The sequence below is a fragment of the Ovis canadensis genome, chromosome Y (genome assembly GCF_042477335.2).
Source record: "Ovis canadensis isolate MfBH-ARS-UI-01 breed Bighorn chromosome Y, ARS-UI_OviCan_v2, whole genome shotgun sequence".
Lineage (NCBI taxonomy): Eukaryota > Metazoa > Chordata > Mammalia > Artiodactyla > Bovidae > Ovis > Ovis canadensis.
Genome location: NC_091271.1, coordinates 9246107 through 9269164, shown reverse-complemented (window position 1 = coordinate 9269164; position 23058 = coordinate 9246107). Strand labels below are relative to the sequence as shown.

Below are 23058 nucleotides of genomic sequence, written 5' to 3'. Positions count from 1 at the left end.
AGTATACTAACACATATATATGGAATTTAGGAAGATGGCAATGACGACCCTGTATGCAAGACAGGGAAAGACACACAGATGTGTATAACGGACTTTTGGACTCAGAGGGAGAGGGAGAGGGTGGGGTGATTTGGGAGAATGACATTCTAACATGTATACTATCATGTGAATTGAATCGCCAGTCTATGTCTGACGCAGGATGCAGCATGCTTGGGGCTGGTGCATGGGGATGACCCAGAAAGATGTTATGGGGAGGGAGGTGGGAGGGGGGGTTCATGTTTGGGAATGCATGTAAGAATTAAAGAATTTAAAATGTAAAAAATAAAAAACTAAAAAAAAAAAAAAAAAAGAAGCCACTGAGCAGACTGGCTGAACTCGAAATCAAAGAAAAGGTTTCTGGGAAATGTAGTCCCAGCCTAGCCAAATTAACACAGTGGAGCACAGACCACTTGACTTACTAAACCCTTCTCCTTTCATTAGTAGGGTGAATTTACCTTTGGAAAACGGACCTGACTGATAAACAGACTTTGGACAAGTCTGCAGTGAGTAGTGTGTCGGGGCTTCCCTGGTAGCTTAGAGGATAAAGCGTCCGCCTGCAATGAGGAGACCTGGAAGACTTTTTAGTCAGTGGTTTAATTTTTCATCTTATGAACCTGCACTAGAAACAGCCTGAATCTCATTTTCCCAAGCTCCCTTGCAGTCAGAATGTAACCATGTGACCTAGGCTCAATCAATTAGATGCACCTAGATGGTACTTAAGTCTCAATTACTTACAACCACATGGAATGTAGGTGGATACACCTACTGGTTTTAGAAAAGGCAGAGGAACCAGAGTTCAAATTCCCAACATCTGCTGGATCATTGACAAAGCAAGAGCATTCCAGAAAAACATCTATTTCTGCTTTATTGACTATGTCAAAGCCTGTGACTGTGTGGATCACAATAAACTGTGGAAAATTCTGAGAGAGATGGGAATACCAGACCACCTGACCTGCCTCTTGAGAAACCTATATACAGGTCAGGAAGCAACAGTTAGAACTGGACATGGAACAACAGACTGGTTCCAAACAGGAAAAGGAATACCTCTAGGCTGTATATTGTCACCCTGCTTATTTAACTTCTATGCAGAGTACATCATGAGAAACATGGGGCTGAGAAGCATAAGCTGAAATCAAGTTTGCTGGGAGAAATATTAATAACCTCAGATATGCAGATGACACCACCCTTATGGCAGAAAGTGAAGAGGAGCTGAAAAGCTTCTTGATGGAAGTGAAAGAGGAGAGTGGAAAAGTTGGCTCAAAGCTCAACACTCAGGAAATGAAGATCATGGCATCTGGTCCCATCAATTCATGGGAAATAGATGGGGAAACAGTGTCAGACTTTATTTGGGGGGGGGGCTCCAAAATCACTGCAGATGGTGACTGCAGCCGTGAAATTAAAAGATGCTTACTCCTTGGAAGACAAGTTATGACCAACCAAGATAGCATACTGAAAAGCAGAGACATTAGTTTGCCAACAAAGTTCCGTCTAGTCAAGATGATGGTTTTTCCAGTGGTCATGTATGTGAGAGTTGGACTGTTAAGAAAGCTGAGTGCTGAAGAATTGATGTTTTGAACTGTGGTGTTGGAGAAGACCCTTGAGAGTCCCTGGGACTGCAAGGAGATCCACCAGTCCATTCTGAAGGAGATCAGCCCTGGGTATTCCTCGGAAGGAATGACGCTGAAGCTGAAACTCCAGTACTTTGGCCACCTCATGCGAAGAGTTGACTCATTGGAAAAGACTCTGATGCTGGGAGGGATTGGGGGCAGGAGGAAAAGAGGGAGACAGAGGATGAGATGACTGGATGGCATCACCGACTCGATGGACGTGAGTTTGAGTGAACTCTGGGAGTTGGTGATGGACAGGGAGGCCTGGTGTGCTGCAATTCATGGGGTCGCAAAGAGTCAGACATGACTGAGCAACTGAACTGACTGAATGACTGATGGCAGTTCTATTTCCAGTGTTGTTTTTTTTTTTAAGGAATCTCCACACTGATTTCCATAGTGGCTGTACTAATTTGCATTCCCATCAACAGTGTAAGACGGTTCCCTTTTCTCCACACCCTCTCCAGCATTTATTGTTTCTAGAGTTTTGGATAGCAGCCATCTGACCAGCATGAGATGGTACCTCATTGTAGTTTTGATTTGCAATTTTCTGACAATAAGAGATGTTGGGCAACTTTTCATGTGTTTGTTAGCCATCTGTATGTCTATTTTGGAAACATGTCTGTTTAATGTTTGGCTCACTTTTTGATTGGGCCGTTTATTCTTCTGGAATTGAGCTGCAGGTGTTGCTTGTATATTTTTGAGATTAATTGTTTGTCAGTTGCTTCATTTGCTATTATTTTCTACCACTCTGAAGCCTGTCTTTTTCACTTTGCTTCTAGTTCCCTTAGTTCTGCAAAAGCTTTTAAGTTTAATTAGGTCCAATTTGTTTATTTTGCTTTTATTTCCCCTACTCTGGGAGGTGGGTTATGGAGGATCCTGCTGTGTTTTATGTCGGAGAGTGTTTTGCCCATGTTTTCCTCTAAGAGTTTGATAATTTGTGGTCTTACATTTAGATCTTTACTCCATTTTGAGTTTATTTTTGTGTATGGTGTTATACAGTGTTCTAGTTTCATTCTTTCATGAGTGGTTGACCAGTTTTCCCAGCACCTCTTTTTAAAGGGATTGTGTTTTCTCTATTTACATTGTTGCCTCCTTTGCAAAAGGTAAGGTGTCCATAGTTGCATGGATTTATCTCTGGGCTTTCTATTTTGTTCCACTGATCTATCTTTCTGTCTTTGTGTGAGTACCGTACTGTTTTGATGACTGTAGCTTTGAGGTATAGCCTGAAGTCAGGCAGGTTGATTGCTCCAGTTCCATTCTTCTTTCTCAAGAATTCTTTGGTTATTCGAGGTTTTTTGTATTTCCATACAAATTGTGAAATTATTGGTTTTAGTTCTCTGAAAAATACCGTTGGTAGCTTGATAGGGATTGCATTGACTCTAGAGATCGTTTTGGGTAGTATACTCTTTTTCACGATATTGATTCTTCCAATCCATGAACATGGTATATTTCTCCATCTATTTGTGTCCTCTCTGATTTCCTTCATCAATGTTTTATAGTTTTCTATGTATAGGTCCTTTGTTTCTTAAGGTAGATGTATTCCTAAGTATTTTATTCTTTTCGTTGCAATGCTGATTGGAATTGTTTCCTTAGTTTCTCTTTCTGTTTTCTCATTGTTAGTGTATAGGGATGCAAGGGATTTCTGGGTGTTAATTTTATACGCTGCAAATTTGCTATATTAATTGACTAGCTCTAGTAAATTTCTGGTGGAGTCTTTAGGGTGTTCTATGTAGAGGATCATGTCGTCTGCAAACAATGAGAGTTCTACCTCTTCTTTTCCAACCTGGATTGCTTTTATTTCTTTTTCTGCTCTGATTGCTGTGGCCAAAACATCCAAAACTATGTTGAATAGTAGTGTTGAGAGTGGGCACCCTTGTCTTGTTCTACTTTAAGGGAAATGCTTTCAAGTTTACACCACTGAGGATAATGTTTGCTGTGGGTTTGTCATATATAGGTTTTACTGTGCTGAGGTGTGTTCCTTCTATTCCTGCTTTCTGGATGGTTTTTATCATAAATGGATGTTTAGTTTTGTCAAAGGCTTTGTCTGTATCTATTGAGATAATCATATGGGTTTTATTCTTCAATTTGTTACTTTGCTGTATTACGTTGATTGATTTGTGCATATTGAAGAAGCCTTGCCTCCCTGGGATAAGGCCGACTTGCTCATGATGTGTGATCTTTTTAATATGTTGTTGGATTCTGTTGGCTAGAATTTTGTTAAGGATTTTTGCATCTATGTTCATCATTGATATTGACCTGTAGTTTTCTTTTTTGTGTGGCATCTTTGTCTGATTTTGGATCAGGGTGATGGTGGCCTCATAGAATGAGTTTGGAACTTTACTTTCCTCTGTAATTTTCTGGAAATGTTTCAGGAGGATAGGAGTTCACTCTTCCCTACATTTTTGGTAGAATTCAGCTGTGAAGCTGTCTGGTTCTGGGCTTTTTTTGCTGGAAGATTTCTGATTACAGTTTCCATTTCTGTGTTTGTGATGGGATTTTCAAGATTTTCTATTTCTTCCTGGTTCAGTTTTGGAAAGCTATACTTTTCTAAGAATTTGTTCATTTCTTCCAAGTTGTCCTTTTTATTGGCATATAGTTGCCGATAGTAGTCTCTTTTCATCCTTTGTATTTCTGTGTTGCCCATTGATGTTTCTCCAATTTTATTTATAATTTTGTTGACTTGAATATTCTCCCTTTGTTTCTTGATGAGTCTGGCTAATGGTTTGTCAGTTTTATTTATCTTCTCAAAGAACCAGCTTTTAGCTTTGTTGATTTTTGCTATGGTCTCTTCTGTTCCTTTTGTATTTATTTCTGCCCTAATTTTTAAGATTTTGTACCTTCACCTAACCCTAGGGTTCTTCATTTCTTCCTTTTCTAGTTGCTTTAGGTGTAGAGTTAGGTTGTTTATTTGACTTCTTTCTTCTTTCTTGAGGTAACCCTGTATTGCTATGAACCTTCCCCTTAGCACTGCTTCTATAGTGTCCCATAGGTTTTAGGCTGTTGTGTTTTCATTTTCATTCACTTCTACACACGTTTTTAATTTTCTTCTGTGATTTGTTGGTTATTCAGAAGCGTGTTATTCAGCCTCCTTTTGTTGGGATCTTTAATAGTTTTTCTCCTATAACTGACACCGAATCTTACTGTATTGTGGTCAGAAAAGATGCTTGGAATGATTTCAACCTTTTTGAATTTACAAAGGCTAGATTTATGGCCCAGGATGTGATCTCTCCTGGAGAAGGTTCTATGTCCACTTGAGAAAAAGATGGAACACATTGTTTTGGGGGTGAAATGTCCTATAGATATCAGCTAGGTCTAACTGGCCCATTATATCATTTAAAGTTTGTGTTTTCTTGTTAATTTTCTGTTTCATTGAACTATTCATAGGTGTGAGTGGGGTATTAAAGTCTCCCACTGTTATTGTGCTATTGTTAATTTTCCCTATCATACTTGTTAGCATTTGCCTTACATACGGTGTTGTTAAATGACCACCTATGGTGGGTCCATGTATATTTATAAAATTGTCATATCTTCTTCTCAGATCGATCATTTGATCATCATGTAGTAACATTCTTTGTCTCTTTTCACAGCCTTGATTTTAAGGTCTATTTTATCCGATATGAGTATTGCTACTCCTGCTTTCTTTTATTCTCTAATGGCATGGAATATCTTTTTCCAGCCCTTCACTTTCAGTCTGTATGTGTCCGTTGTTTTGAGGTGGGTCTCTTGTAGGCAACATCTATAGGGGTCTAGTTTTTGTATCCGTTCAGCCAGTCTTTGTCTTTTGATTGGGGCATTCAACCCACTTCCATTTAAGTTAATTATTGATAAGTATGATCCCATTGCCATTTACTTTGTTATCTTGGGTTCGATTATATACACGCTTTTTGTGTTTCCTGTCTAGACAAGATCCTTTAGCGTTTATTGAAGAGCTGGTTTGGTGGTGCTGAATTCTCTCAGCTTTTGCTTGTCTTAGAGCTTTTGATTTCTCCTTCATATTTGAATGAGATCCTTGCTGGGTACAGTAATCCGGGTTGTAGGTTTTTCTCTTTCATCACTTTAAGCATGTCCTGCCATTCCCTCTGGCCTGAAGAGTTTCTAGTGAAAGATCAACTGGTTTCCTTATGGAAATCCCCTTGTGTGTTATTTCTTGTTTTTCTCTTGCTGCTTTTAATATTTGTATTTTTTGTGTTTGATCTTGTTAATTTGATTAATATATGCTTTGTGGTATCTCATCTTGGATTTATCCTTTTTGGGACTCTCTGGGTTTCTTGGACTTTGGTGACTATTTCCCTCCCCATTTTAGGGACGTTTTCAATTATTATCTCCTCAAGAATTTTCTCATGGCCTTTCTTTTGTCTTCTTCTTCTGGGACTCCTTTCATTTGAATGCTGGGGCATTTAGCAGTGTCCCAGAGTTCTCTGAGGTTGTCCTCATTTTTTAAAATTCGTTTTTTCTTTTTCCCTCTCTACTTCATTTATTTCTATCATTTTGTCTTCAACCTCATTATCCTATCTTTTGCCTCCTTTATTAATTGTTGGTTCCCTCCAGAGTGTGTTTGATGTCACTGATTGCATTATTCATTATTGATTGACTGCTTTTTATGTCTTCTAGGTCCTTTTTAAACATTTTTTGCCTCTTCTCACTCCTTGTCGCCAGGCTATCTGTAACTCCATTTTATATTCAAGATTTTTTATTATTTCTGAGTTATTTTTCAGGCGGACTCTATCTGTTTTGTTTGGTTTGATGGCCACTTATCATGTTCCTTTACCTGCTGATTTACATGTTTTAAACCCAGCTTTGACTAATGTCAGTGAATCACACACTTAAAAACTGGTGAAAGGGACAATTTTTGATACATCCCATTTATTACATTAAAAGTAAAATGGAAACTATCCGAAGCAAGTATACCCTTTAAATACTATCTCAATAAGGGTTTTTAAAAATGCCAGCTGCCCTGACTTCCTACCTTTGGATCATAATTCAACCTCCATACCCCTCGACTTCTCTTCATTCTCTGATCTCATCAGCCCCATCTCCAATGCCAAATCCCTTATTCTGGCCTCTGTAGCCTTTCTCCTCTTCTTTAAAGATCCAGACACCCCCTCAGGTGTTTTTTATTTGCTCTCCCTTCTACGTGGGATGTTCTTCTATTCAGGGTACAGGTTCTGAGATCTAGTTGCCCAGCAGAATCACCTGATGAGTTTATAGATGCCCCAGCCCCACCTCAGAGAGTCAGATGCCATTATTTGGGGAGAGAGGGTGGCACCTGGACATTTACTATTGTTTTAAAACTTGTCAAGTGATTCTAACATTCATCCAGCATTAGAAATCACTGCCCAAGACATCATGCTCAGTCCCCACCATCTTTAGGTTTCAATTCAAAGGCCAGTTGTGCAAGAGGCTGGTGTTTGCAGGCAACTTGAATATCCATCATCTGGGGGCTGTGACACGACCTGTCACCTTCCCCGTGCCAGGCTCCCATACCCAGAAAGAAGAAGAGGGAAGCTCTTGTAAAGTCCTCTCTCAATCAGTCCCATTCCATTCCTTTCAGAGCACCAGCTAGGGATGGCCTGAGGGGCCCATGCCCGGCTTTTGTCTAGCCATGGAGCTGAGGAGTGCTCAGATGTTTAAATGATTGAAACAACAACAACAACAACAACAACAAAAACCTCTTAGGTGACCCATGAAGACGAAATGACAAGTGTGTGCCTGGGCAGAGTCAAGGTAACATCTTGCCCACAGAGCTCCTTTTAGTCCAGGCTGCCATCTTGGCCACTGAAAGACAAATTCACTCCCTCCCAGTGTTCTTCTGAGACTGACCCAGGATTTCCCTTCTGTCTCCATCTCTGTCAGTAAATCCCCAAGAACTGGACTTCCCAGGAAAGCTCCCAGTGGGGGCCATTATTTATAAGGTGGAGAAAAATGTTCACAACCTCATGTGGCCCCGTCTCCATCTTTGGTGCAAACCTGATACAGCCATACCGATCAAATGGAACACTGCAAATCTGAGGATGACCAAGGCATTTTTCCCAAAACAGTTTAATTTAAATAAGGTGAAGAATCTGAAAATATTAGGGTGTGGGGAGAACCTGAAATACCATGTGAACCCACTGGTTCAGTCACAGAGAAACACCATCATAAAAAAAGATATTTAAGTTTAATACAAATGTTATAGAAGAAAATAAATGCTAAAAGCAACTATGCTTCACAAATAAGGCCAGCTAGGCTATTTTTGTTTGTTTGTTGGTTGGTTGGTTCTTTTGACAAAGGCAGTTGACAGATGTTCTTTCCTGTTTCCTCCTAGTACTTTCTTTTCTTAATTTCTTTTCTAATATGAGTAACTAGCTGGAAACTGTAGAGTTCACATCCTCTTATCAATAATGAAGAGAAAGGAAACAAAACTAAAATGTACAACAAAATGTACTGGAATGATATTGTACAATTAATTTTTCTCATAGACATATATCACCCTTTTGCTTTGTTCAATGCTTCTTGTTTTACACAACACGCAAAATGGTACTACAGCACATGTAGTGTAATGGCAAAGTGGTGGTCTCCTTCCTGTCAAACTGCCTTTGTTTCACGCTGACATGAAACCATAAAATTCCATCGTATAAATATTACATACACGCTTCATCTCAGGCTCAAATGTCCTCCTGGTGTGTCTCGCCTTTGACTTCCCACTTCCCGTGAAGCATGGTCATCTCTCACCAAGAAGCTGTGAGTGTCTGTAAGGGAACCACAAAGCAAAGAAAAACTGTTTCAGAGCTTCTGACTTGAATACTTTCTACTGTTTTTTCTTCTGCAAACTGAGCTGAACGGGGCTTGCTTCTACTTAATCATCTCTAAACAAGGATTGGGGTGTTTCTGTTTTTCCTTTATTCCCTTTTATCGGAGTAGAGTCATCATAGAAATCACATCAAATTAATGAGCTCCTCCACATACCCTTCTGGTCCAGAGAGCTTCCCTTTTATAGCATGGTAACACAGTATTTCAAAGGGGCCAATGGGTACATGTGATGTGTCCATAGCAGCACTGAACTCTGTGCTGGAAATTCCTGATCCCAATATGCTGTGTACAAACACACAAATGCGAACAGCTCAAGGGGCATCACAGAGGGGGAGCTGTGCACGGCAAAGTGACCCCTGTGCCCTCTTGGTACCCCTGTGACAGATGGCTGGCTGGCCATCCTTTCTCCAGCATCCAACCATTCTTTTTGTTGTTGGGTGCGGTTTTTGTTTGTTTGTTTATTTATTTCTCTCTCTTTTTTATACGTTAAAGTTAATACAAATGTGAAAAGGGGAAGGTACTCTAGGCTCGATGACATTCACAAATTATACATTTATTTACATATAAAGTAAAGGTTCCATATGGGTGGAACAGTATTCATCAAGGGTAATGCCAAACATGAGACAGTGTGGCCTGCCCTGCATACCAGGTGCAGAGGCCAAGTATGAGGGTGATGGTCCTCCTGTCTCACGTCTGTTTGCTGGTTCTGGTTTCTCTGGTGTCTGTATTGTTTCTCTCTGCAGGGTGGGTGGCCTGTGTCCCAGCATGTCCCAATTCTCAGCAGGTGTCCAGGCCGGACTTTTTTGGGATGAGGCTCTTTGAACTGGTATCAGTGTTATGCTCAGAGCAGGCTGACCCTTGCTTCTCCTCACTGCCTCTCCAATAACTGGATTTACTGCTCCAGGAATGGTTTGGGCAGGAGGAAAGCCAAGAGGAAAGGGGGGGGGGTGGTTAGCATTCCTGACCATGCCTGGCCATTCCTGCCCACCCGCTTCTACTTGATCTGCACCTGCTCCGCCAGGAAGCCACCTTCCTCTCCTGACTCCCCCCAACACACAGGGGAAAAATCCTGCCACCATTTACTGACCTGAATTTTGGGGTCTTTAAGGATATAACAAGAGCTGGAAAAAACAGAAGGGCATCATGCTCAGAGGAAATAAAGATTAGTGGGGAAAAGTACTAACTCATTGAGGAAGAGGTTTCTTATGCAGTACTTGGTATCAGGCACCCTTGCTGCATGATCAGACTCCGAGTACCCCAGGTCGCTGTTATGTTCAAACTTGGGCACTAAAAAAGGCACTGAGATTTGGCATTCTCTACTTACTTCTGTTAATGGAGTTTCTTTCATCACTGTATAGGCAACTTGAAAACAGACTTATACCTAAACCAGCCAAAGGAAAAGGAGGGAGGACCAGAATGGTTAAAGCCAGCTGGTTTAATGGTTAAGATCTACTGGCTCCCAGTAAGGAAAAGCTACAGGGCCAACTGAAGGATGAAAGAACCAGAGTAAGACCTAAGGGAGCTACAAGGACATGTGCGTTGTAAGGAGTTACACTGTGGATGAGTAAGATGTGACAACACTGAAGGAAGAGCCAAACGAGTTTTCCGTCCAGCTGGGAGACGGCCCAGCCTGCAGGCTCAGTGGGGTGGCTGACTCTGAGACCCATCAGCACATCACTAAGATCCCATTGTACCTTAGATCATTTACCAAGTTTAGACAGATTGGGACAAAACATTTTTTAACTTCTTGAGGTGGGATGATAATATTCGAACAAAAGAAGTTGGCTTCATTGACTATACCAAAGCCTTTGACTGTGTGGATCACAATAAACTGTGGAAAATTCTGAAAGAGGTGGGAATACCAGACTATCTGACCTGTCTCTTGAGAAACATATAGGCAGGTCAGGAAGCAAGCATTAGAACTGAATATGGAACAACAGACTGGTTCCAAAGAGGAACAGGAGTATGTCAAAGCTGTATATTGTCACCCTGTTTATTCAACTTCTATGAAGAGTACATCATGAGAAACCCCGGGCTGGAAGAAGCACAAGCTGTAATCAGGATTACTGGGAGAAATATTAATAACATCAGATATGCAGACGACACCACCCATATGGCAGAAAGTGAAGAGGAACTAAAAAGCCTCTTGATGAAAGTGAAAGAGGAGAGTGAAAAAGTTGCCTTAAAGCTCAACATTCAGAAAATGAAGATCATGCATCTGGTCCCATCACTTCCTGGGAAATAGATGGGGAAACAGTGGAATTAGTGTCAGATTTTACTTTTTTGGGCTCCAAAATCACTGCAGATGGTGACTGCAGCAATTAAAATAAAAGATGCTTACTCCTTGGAAGAAAAGTTATGACCAACCTAGATAGCATATTCAAAAGCAGAGACATTACTTTGCAACATGGGTTTGTCTAGTTAAGGCTATGCTTTTTCCAGTGGTTATGTATGAATGTGAGATTTGAACTATGAAGAAAGCTAGCGCCAACGAATTGATGCTTTTAAACTGTGGTGTTGGAGGAGACTCCTGAGAGTGCCTTGGACCGCAAGGAGATCCAACCAGTCCATTTTAAAGGAGATCAGCTGTGGGATTTCTCTGGAGGCAATGATGCTAAAGCTGAAACTCCAGTCCTTTGGCCACCTCATGCAAAGGGTTGACTCACTGGAAAAGACTCTGATGCTGGGAGGGATTGGGGGCAGGAGGAGAAGGGGAAGACCGAGGATGAGATGGCTGGATAGCATCACTGACTCGATGGACGTGAGTCTGAGTGAACTCCGGGAGTTGGTGATGGACAGGGAGGCCTGGCGTGCTGCGATTCATGGGGTCACAGACAGTCGGACATGTCTGAGCCACTGAACTGAACTGAACTGAACTGACTGAACTGTGAAGCTTAGAGACAGAATCAGAGTGAGGCAGCAAGGGACCAGACCATCACCTAGAAGGGTGACTACTCTTATCATCACATAGTGATAGGCAGGCATGGTGATTTCCTGAGCTCTGGTTCTGGAAGAGAAGAAGCAAAGACAGTGATAAGGACCTCCCAAGTTATATATTCACTCAGGAGAGAACGCTTCCTCATCACTTCCATCTGGGACCCAAAGCAGCTGTTATTGTGGAGGGCAGAGCTGGGGTCCGTGGTCAAGCTCTCTTATGGTTCATGTCCACCTCTTCTTACACATTCTTCCCTACTCATGACACCTACACTGTTAGTCCTCTGGAAGGTCAGTGATGCAGCTGGTCATCACGACACAGAAACTCTGACAAAAATGCAGTGAAGTTACATTCAGTCTCCCCAGTTCTGTTGAAGGCAGAGAGACCAGCTAGGCAGCAGGGCTTAGCTTGCTTAGCACAGAAGCCACATCCCAGAGCCAGGCTGGCCACCTGAGTAACTGAAGAGCCTGTCCTCTCCCATGGACAGGACAGGGCATGCTGGCTGGTTCAGCCAGTCACTGTAGAGGACAATGGGTGTTACTCCAGGGCACATCATGTAAAGAGCAAGGATGGAGCTCCTTCAAGAAGCCAGATCAGGAAATTCCCTGGTTAGAGGAATTGGTGCTGGTTTGGACTTGGTGCTTTCCACCAGGTGCAAGTCCTGGTTAGGATTTGGTGCTTCCACTGTCAAGGGTGCAGGTTTACAGGTTCAAATTATGCGTGGGGAACTAAGATTCCATGAGCTGCTGAGCGTGGTCGAGAGAGAGAGAGAGAGAGAGAGAGAGAGAGAGAGAGAGAGAGACAGAGAGAGAGAGAGAGAGAGAGAGAGAGAGAGAGAGAGAGAGAGAGAGAGAGAGAGAGAGAAAGAGAAAGAGAGAGAGGCAGAGAGAGAGAGAGAAACCAGACCATCCATCCTCACTCTCTCATTTTCTACTGCAGTTTCCAGTGGCCATGAGAGGCACAGCGAGGAAGAAACCAGGCAAAGCCAAGACCCATCACTCAGGAAAAGACACACCCACGAAGAAAACACACACACACAGACACTCACAAGGCGAGCTCTTTGGCTGCTGGGAAAAGTTCCCTGTTGGCTGCCATGAGGTGGGTTCATACTTATACTTCTGGGCTGGGTAGATTGGTTGAGGCGGGTCGTCCATGGTGCTTGGGGCAGAGGCATGTTCTTTGTCACACCTGTTGCTAACTGAAGAGATAGCACAGCACCTTCAGAGACTGGCAGAGAGCTACAGTCTGGAAGACAGCTTGAGTATGTGCAACCCCACCAGCTTGCTATCCTGGTCTCCAATAGGCTGCTGATCTTAGCACTGGAGAACTGGTGGATCAACTTAAGGCATTCAAAGAAGACTAACACTTTTTAAAATGCATACTAAACCATGAACAAGATCACTGGACACTGCACAAGATTACAGGTGGAAATAAGGCATCAGTTCAGTTCAGTTCAGTCACTCAGTTATGTCCGATTCTCTGTGACCCCATGAATCGCAGCACACCAGGCCTCCCTGTCCATCACCAACTCCTGGAGTTCACCCAGACTCATGTCCATCAAGTCAGTGATTCCAACCAGCCATGTCATCCTCTGTCGTCCCCTTCTCCTCCTGCCCCAAATCCCTCCCAACATCAGTCTTTTCCAATGAGTCAACACTTCACATGAGGTGGCCAAAGTACTGGAGTTTCAGGTTTAGCTCCGTTCCTTCCAAAGAAATCCCAGGGCTGATCTCCTTCAGAATGGACTGGTTGGATCTCCTTGCAGCCCAAGGCACTCTCAAGAGTCTTCTCCAACGCCACGGTTCAAAAGTATCAATTCTTTAGCACTCAGCTTTCTTCACAGTCCAACTCTCACATTCATACATCACCACAGGAAAAACCATAGCCTTGACTAGACGGATCTTTGTTGGCATAGTAATGTCTCTACTTGTCAATATTCTATTTAGGTTACAATGACATAAAATCAACTTTGTGAAGCCACAAATTCCCAGAATTTTGAAAGCAAATTTCTCTCATAACCACTGGCTCTGCTGAGAGCTTAATACATCCAGGGAAATGGGAAGTGCTGGCTCCACCACTTAGGTGGCAAGGCTCCATCGAAGGAACCCAGATTATTTCGGGCAAGTGTAATCATGAATCTACTGCCAAGGCTGACGGCAGATCAGGAAAGAGAGTGTGATGGAGGTGCATGTAGTGAGAAGAGTTCAGGGAGGAGCCACAGGTGAGATTTCAGTGGACCGCTCCTAAGCCATGATGGTAGGACACAAACACATAATTATTTGAAATGGAAGAGCCCAAAATGTGTGACAGGAAACGTGTCTCAATAAAACATCTGTCATGGGGAAGAATTTGGCAGGGAGGTTATTGAAGATATGATATGGGGTAAGGGGGGAGAAAATACCTCCAAGGAAAAGTAAGGCTATACAGAGATGGAAATATAATCACAGTGCCCTAGTTGACTCTGCGACAAACAGCATGACCATAATGATGGAAACACAGATGGTCACCTGCCAACATTTATGACTCAGCCAACAGCCAGAACTGAGAAGGACCAACTGCAGTTATAGAATAGAATGCACATGTTCTCCACCTTGATGATGGGGAATCAGAGCAGCAAGATGGAAAAGTCTGAATATGACAATGGAGGAGAGATGAGGGAGGAGATGGAGCACCAAGAGTGGGATCCAGAGACAGTTTCCTCCAGCTGGGAGAACAAGGACTAAGGAATCAGTGTTATCTTGGACCAAGGAAGCCCAAAGAGCATGTCAAACAGTGACAGAGTGGTCTGGGAGAGAGGGGAGAAGAGAAGTGATAAGTACCCCGGATTCTCATCTACTAAAGCCAGAAGTCAACAAGCAATGTCTAGATAGAGTCGAGAAACAGAGATATGGGGAAACACATTATTTATAAATAAGTACCAGATGCAAAGTGATAACCATGGAGACTGGGATGAGGGATAGTTTTTCTGTGTATGATTTTATTTTCTCTGACTACAGTCATCCCATCAGGGATGGAACAGGGGGTTCATCCCAGCACCCACCATGGATACCAGATTCCATGCAAACTTAAGTCTCATGGTCAGCCCTCCATAGCCATATCCACAGATTCAACCAGCTACAGACTGTGTAGAACTGTATTCATTACGAAGAAAAAAAAATCCACACAGATGTCAACCTGCACAGTTCTAACCCATGTTGTTCACGGGTCAACTCGACATGCATGTATCACTTTAAAATTTTAAAATGAAGAGACAAGGGAACAGGAGAGGCTCATGCCCACCCCAAGGAAGCTCCTATTTAACCTTTCTCCCTCTCAACTAGACCTTCATCTTAACCAGCCTGGTTCCAGAATCTGATAAAGAGCACAGGAACCTCCATGTTTGTACAGTCCACTTTCCTCCAGCTTCCACCTACACTGTCAGCAAGCACTGAGCACTAACAGAAGCCATGAGGCATATGAGGAATCAGAAAATGAGCTGGTCTGTCTTCTTTGACACAACCCTTCAGCCAGATGGCTGTGGAGTGTAAACAGGGGGAAAATGAAAAGGCTTGAGTTCACAGTCCTGGTCAGGCCTCGAGGGACCTCCAGCTCAGCTCACACTCTAGAGTAATACTGAAGCACTCCCTAATAAATGCTGACAATTCAGGATCTTTCCCTCCCCGGTGGCCCCCACCCCAGTCATCAGGTTCCTTGGGATGTTCTTCTCCCCACTCCACCCTCTGCACCAATTCACCAGCAACTCTAGATCCCTACCTGCTCTCTCCACCCTCCCTTTCTATTCCCTTGCACACCATGGTGCTTCAGGCTGGGGGTGAAGTAATGATGGCCCACAGGCCAAATGCAGCCCAATGCCTGCTTTTCCAAGTGCAAGTTCACTGTAGCACAGGAGCATCTGTTTATGTGCCATCTGTGGCTGCTTTCAACTGACAACGGCAGTTCTGATAAAGACTGTGTGGTCCACCAACTCCTGGGCCAGGAAACACCTGTCATCTGTCAGGGGATGTTTAACTTTAAGGGAGCCAATATGTTTTCTTACTTTGTGTGCCATTTCTCAAGGACTCTCTGTTTCTTATCCATTCCTGGAAAACTGGAATGAGCAGAGCTGCACACAGTTCTCAGGACTGCGATCATGGGAAAGAGCTCCTGCTTAGATTCCCTTCAGTGACTCCCGTCAGTGACTTCCTTCAGTGACCTTTTACTTAAAGGACTATCCATTTTGTTGCAACGCGTGGAATTTCATTTTTAATGGCTGAGTAATCATTTTATTGAAGATATAGAAGCATGAGTTTCTACAAATAAAGTACCCTTGTTTCACTCGAGACTGGGGTCTCCTGCGTCCTTCTTCTCATCAACTCCAGTCCCCAGGTCCTGGACTATGAAGACCTTCACAACTGGCCCCCAAACAGGGACCTGGGGAATGCCCTTGGCAAGCAGACGGAGTGACAATTGGGACCTATGGAGGTCGGTAAGTGCAGGATTATGTGACAAATGGCTGGAAAGCCCCACCACTTTTCCACTTTACTTCAATATTTATTTAAGGTTCAAGGACTTTTGGTTTCACATCAGCGAATACAGGCTTGTCTCCAAACAGTGGTTGAATATAATCCCTGGTTCCCTGATGAAGACAGTTTCGATTTAGAAATTTGGAACTCAATTTAAAAAAAAATGTTAAACAAGCCACAGATGGAGAGAAAATATTCCAATAGATTTTTCGCACCTGTGGGCCCTCATTAAGGCTGTGTTCTTGCCATTTCAAGGCAATTCTAGCCCCTGTGATATTTGTCAACAAGCACATATTTGTATATCACTATACAATTTGTATTTTATTATACAAATATAAATTAGATGATAAGACTTTACAAAAGGCCGGATTGAAACAGCATAAAATGTTTCAAAACTTTCCCACTATCCCTGCTCCGGCTGTCCCAAGTGCTCCTCCTCCTCTTGTAATGGACACGAAACCACAGGTCCCCTCGATTCAAGGACAAGATGAATCTGATGATGATTCTTCTGATGCTGTCTGTGACATTAAAGCCACCAATACTTTTTTTTGATGACAGTGATAAGCCCCTAACAAGCACTCATATTTATGAAAACAGACAATACGCTCATTCTCCTTCACAACGAAGACTTTCTGATTTACTGGCTTTACAATCTCAAGTCTCTGAGGCTTATGATCTTTTTGCATTTCCTGTGATAAAAAAAAAGTTAATGTTCAAGGACAACTAATACTTCAATACGAAGACATTGATTTTTCTCACATGTCTCAGATGAAAAAGTCTATAACTATGTAAGGCCCTCATTCACCTTTTACTAAAAAACAAACAAACAAACAAAAAAAAAACTTCTCAATGCTATGACATCTTCTATTGAAAATGTTATTCCTTATGATTGGCCAATTTTGATAAAAGCTCTTCTTAAACCAAAAAAATAATCTTCAATAGTTAATCTGGTTTCATGATATGGCCCGAGATCATGACAATTCTAATATTTGAGCTGGCGCTCCCCCAAACCAAATTACTTTTAAAATGCTAACCAGTACAGGACAATTTGATTCAGTGAAGACAGATACAATGGCTCCGTTGTTACATGAACAATTGAAAAAATTTGCCCTTGAAGCTTGGGATCAAATTACTCCTCAAGAGAAACCTAAAGGTAGCTACACAAAGATATTACAAGGGCCTAATAAAGCCTATGCTGATTTTTTAGCTGGACTGAGAGTTGCTATCTCCCGGAGTGTTGTCAGAAGAGGCCAGAGTGCAATTTAAAAAAAAAAAAAGCTTGCATATAAAAATGAAAATCAAAAATGTCAGAGAGCCATCGCTCTGATTAGTGAGACCAGAAATGTTATTGATTATTTGTAGGCTTGTCACAGCTTAGGATCAGAAACTCAAAAAATACAAATGTTAGCTAAAACAGTGGCTACTGTCTTTGAAAAGGAAAATGAAAGAAGTTTTGTTTGTGGGAATAAGAGCCATTAAAAAAAAATTGCCCTAACACAGACACACACATACACACACACACATTATAACTACTACAAAACCTCCAAGACTCTGCCTGTGATGTCATAAAGAGATACATTGGGCTAAAAAATGTCAATCGAAATATGATGTTGAAAGGAACCCTATTTTGAAAAAGTCAAAGATGGGGACTCCCCAGGTCCCCATCAACAAAAACCAGGGACAAACTCCATCTTTTCCCTCAAATCTTCAACATCCGGCAGTGCTGCCATTGATATACCAGCCCTAAATGATGTTCTTCTTTTTCTTCAAACAGTCCCTTGTAAAATATCTACCGGCCTTCAGAATGGGAGAAAATAATAGCAAATCAAGCAACTGACAAGCAATTAATCTCAAAAACATACAAGCAACTTATGCAGCTCAAGTACAGAAAAATAAATGACCCAATCAAAAAATGGGCCAAAGAGCTAAATAGACATTTCTCCAAAGAAGACAAATGGATGGCTAACAAAAACATGAAAAGATGCTCAACATCACTCATTATCAGAGAAATGCAAATCAAGACCACAATGAGGTACCATTTCACACCAGTCAGACTGGCTGTGATCCAAAAGTCCACAAGCAATAAATGCTGGAGAGGGTGTGGAGAAAAGGGAACCCTCTTACACTGTTGGTGGGAATGCAAACTAGTGCAGCCACTATGGAGAACAGTGTGGAGATTCCTTAAAAAACTAGAAATAGAACTGCCTTATGACCCAGAAATCCCACTGCTGGGCATACACACCGAGGAAACAAGAATTGAAAGAGACATGTGTACCCCAGTGTTCATCGCAGCACTGTTTATAACAGGCAGGACATGGAAGCAACCTAGATGTCCACCAGCAGATGAATGGATAAGAAAGCTGTGGTACATATACACAATGGAGTATTACTCAGCCATTAAAAAGAATACATCTGAATCAGTTCTAATGAGGTAGATGAAACTGGAGCTGATTATACAGAGTGAAGTAAGCCAGAAAAACAAAAAAAAAACACCAATACAGTATACTAACACATATATATGGAATTTAGAAAGATGGTAATGATAACCCTGTATGTGAGACAGCAAAAGAGACACAGATGTAAAGAACAGACTTTTGGACTCTGAGGGAGAGGGAGAGGGTGGGATGATTTGGGAGGATGGCATTGAAACATGTATACTATCAGGTAAGAAATGAATCGCTAGTCTAGGTTCGATACAGGATGCAGGATGCTTAGGGCTGGTGCACGGGGATAACCCAGAGAGATGATATGAGGAGGGTGGTGGGAGGGGGGTTCAGAGTTGGGAACTCATGTACACCTGTGGTGGATTCATGTCAATGTATGGCAAATGCAATACAGTATTGTAAAGTAAAAAAAAAATTAAAAAAATAAAAATAAAATAAAATACCTACCAGACTTTATAGACCCTTACCCCCACAAATCTTCAGCCGTATACTTGGCTGATCTAGTCTGACTTCTAAGAAAATTACTATTCATCCTAAAATAATTGTTTCAGATTATATGAAAAAAATTCAAATTATTGTGTCATCTCAGATACTATGACAATTCAAAAAGGGGGACAAAATTGCTCAATTACTTCTTTTACATTGCATTTCTACTAACTCCTCTAATGATATACAGACGGGTGGATTTGGTAATACAGATAAAAACAATCTTTATGAACATCAATAATATCTAAATATACACGACCAAATATAAATAACAAGATTAATGACAAAAGACTTTCTGGTCTTCTTGATTCTAGCTCTGATACTACCAGTATTTCCAAATATTTATGACCCAAATCTTGGCCTTTACAAAAAATTTCTTGCCAAAATGCAAAACTATCTCAAACCAAAGTACAAGAGGTTTACCAAAGTGTCCAAATATATCCATATGAGAGGCAAAAGGCCAGCCTACAACATTACAACCTTTTGTGATTGATACACCCCTTAATTTAATAGAAAGAAATTTACTTACACAATGACAAACTCAAATATATATTCCACACTTTTCCTAGGGGCCACTGCTCATTTAATAAATTATACAATTATTAAAATAATTTGAAAAAATGATGAGCCTATTTGGACAGGGCGGTGTCCCCTTACAAAAGAAAAATTAAAGGCTACCAAAAAACTTATAGATACACAATTCAAATTAAAAAACATATTTAAAAATTCTGTTCCCCTTAAAATTCTCCCATTTTTGTGATTTAAAGAAGTCTAACAAATGGTGTCTTTTAACAGACCTTCAAAAGGTTAATACATCCATAAAACCTATAGGTACGTTATAACCAAAAATTTCATCACCTACCACTATTCCTCAAAACTGACATATTATTAGTATAGATTTACAAGATTGCTTTTTTACTATACCATTAAATCCTCTAGACCGAGAGAGATTTGCTTTCTCCCTTATCCTAAACATATCATGCCTTGCAAACGATAACAATAGACTATATTGCCTCAAAAAATGATGAATTCTCTCACCATGTGTCAATATTATGTAACCAAAGCTCTTAAACCTGTGAATAAGCAATTTCCTAACCTTCTTGTTATTCAGCATATAGATGATGTATTGTTTTCAGCTCCTTCTATTTTAAAAACTCAACAGATGTTTGACGTAGCTCAACAATACTTAAAAGAGTATAGATTAACCATTGCCCCTAAAACGATTCAAACCTCTACACCTTACCATTACCTGAGATTTATTGTTAATAGAAAACAGATCACTCCCCAACTGACAGATTCGTGTTGATAAGTTATCAACCTTAAATGATTTTCAAAAACTTTTAGGCGATATAAACTGGATTAGAACTACTTTGGACATTACAAGTTAAGAGCTGACTTATTTAACACTTTAAAAGGAGATCCTGATTTAAATAGCCCTCGTTCACTCTCCTAAGAGACACGAGAAAAAACTCTGCTTAGTACAAAATAAATTGCAAAAACAATTTCTTATCCTCTGCTATTTGCAGTGTCTTTGTTTTGGGAGAAGGAAATGGCAACCCACTCCAGTACTCTTGCCTAGAAAATTCCACGAATGGAGGAGCCTGGTGGGCTACAGTCCATGAGGTCTCAAAGAGTCGGACACGACCAAGTGACTTCACTTTCTTACCTCTAGAGTTATTTATACTCCCCTCTCTCCATTCCCCTACAAGACTTCTTGCCCTACAAAAACACCCAATGAAATGGATATATACCCAGTTTTAGAGAGAAAGGTCACTTACACCCTATCTTGATTTGATTGCTCTAATAATTATCAACAATAAAAAACAAAACTAGAGCTCTAATTGGCTCTGATCCTCATAAAATTATAGTAAACCTCAATGTGAAATACAAACTTCTACTGACTTCCAAATAGCCTTTTTAAAACAGTTCGAAAATTTTTCATTTCCTTATCCTTGGAACAAACTTCGAAATTTCTTCAAAAACACTAAATTTACTATCTCTCACATTGTCACATCACAACCTATTCCTCAAGCTGATGTTTTTTACATAGATGGGACAAAAAATGTTAAAGCCTTGTTATGGTCTCTCAAAGAATATAAAGTTTTTTAATACTTAAATCTCACTCTGCCCAACAAAATAAGTTATATACTCTCATCCAGGTTATTCACCTACATCCTGAACTTATTAACATAGTTTCTGATTCTTTATATTCAGTTTTTGTATTATGATAGATAAAATTCATAAAATTTATAAAATACACAAATTCCAATCAGTCTATTATTCAACAACTTTTTCTCAGACTACAATCTCTTATTAAAAACCACACTTCCCCCATTTATATTACCCATTTTCACGCACATTCTTGTCTTCCTGGCCCTATGTCTTACGACAATGAACAAGCTGATACACTTGTCTCTTTTACTACTACTCCTGCAAAGCAACATGCTCTATTACACAATAATGCTGGTTCATTACACCAAATTTGGAAAATTCCATACTGCCATGCTAAAAAATGTCATTAATAATTGCCTTCGTTGTAGGCCTTTATGTCTTTGAATTATTAAATAAGGTATTAACCCTCAAAGATTACAACCTAATAAACTATGGCAAGTGGATGTAACTCATTGTCCTGAATTTTCTCCCTTTTCCTTCTTACATGTCTCAGTCGATACAAATTCCTCTTTTATATGGGCCACACCTCTTCAAGGGTTACACAACATGTTATAACCCACCTGTTAGCTTCTTTTGCTATAGTGAAAACACTTAATTCTTTTAAAACAGACAGTGGCCCTGCCTGTATTTCTAGATAATTCAAACTACTCCTCCAATCATTTTCTAGTAAACCTATTACAAACATTCCTTATAATCCACAAGTACAAGACATTGTTGAACGAGCACATCATATACTGAGACTACAAATAAAAAAAAAATTAAAAAGAGGAAATATACAGGAACATTAGAATCTTCCTTATCCAGAGCAGGATTTACTAGATTCCAATGCAATATATTCTCTAATCCTATAACTACTGTTAATAAAGCTTTGTTTGTTTTAAATTTTTTAAATTTACCGCAAGGAGATATTTTGACAAAAGCAGAAAAACATTTCAAGAAACTGAAGGACACTTCTCTTCCTCTACCCATTTGGTAGTAAGATGGGCTGACTAAATCATGGAAATCTGGAAAATTAATATTACAGGGAAAGGGGTATGCTTGTATTTCTCCAGATGGATCCAACCAAGTCAGTTGGCTCCCTCTTCGGAAGATCCACCCCCGGGGAGCCACCAATGTTCAAGGCACAGAGGAAAAGGCAAAATCCCTGGGAGGAGGTGTTTCCAGTACAAGCCATGACAGCTGTAAAGATTTCCAAGAAACGCTAAACTCATGATCTCCCTACTTACTAATTAAGCTGAAAATCTGATTTCTCAACAGGAAACGCCATGGAATCCTGAGAATATTTTTGTCACTATGCTTGCTTTTGCTTCCCCTGCTCAGGCTGACTTGATTAATCACACTTATTGGGCTTATACACCTAACCCCCCTTTATCGCAGGTTGTAGAATGGACAGATATAGGACCGATCATAGCCACTAATGACTCAGTATATATGCCTCCTCCTTGGAGCTTGGAGGGGCCCTCTCATCCTGAGGAAGAAGGAAGACTAATTAACATTTTTCTAGGCTATAAAATCCTTCCTTTATGCATGGACCCAGCAGAATTATGTATTAATGTTAGTCGACAAACGTGGGCTTTTGTCTTGCCTCCAAAAAATAACTTCCACACATTGCTTGGACTGTTTACTGCCCTGTCCTTTTATGCAAACCACGTCAACACTACCAAAACTCCAAGAAAAAGAGAAAAGTTGGAACTTAAGAGGTTTACTTATAAGGACTTTAAATATACTCCTGTCTATTGGGGTAGATGTCAAGCTAAATCAGGAAAATTAATGTTTGTGGCCAATTACACCATTGTTGATTGGCGACTCCATGGTATGTGGCTATCTAACTGCTCAGATGATATTAATAGTACTATGTGTGATTATGTTACTTAAGTAACATGGAAGATTACCAACAGTTCAATGGAACACTTCCATGACAAAGGACTCCTTGGCTGGCTTGATAGCAGAATGGCACCTCCTTGCCCTCAAATTGTCCTCAATAAGTGAATTGGGCCTAACCAATGGGACACCTGGAAACTTGTTGCAAGTACTGAAAAACTTGGAACTTGGACTGGATATTTCACAGAGACCAGTCCTAGTCA

At 40.8% G+C, this 23058-nt stretch overlaps 1 pseudogene; it reads right to left on the bottom strand.

The window, feature by feature from the left end:
- Positions 1 to 9212: 9212 nt before the first annotated feature.
- The window catches only part of LOC138431286 (MYND-type zinc finger-containing chromatin reader ZMYND8-like), a 53866-nt pseudogene continuing 40020 nt past the window's right edge, over positions 9213 to 23058 (bottom strand).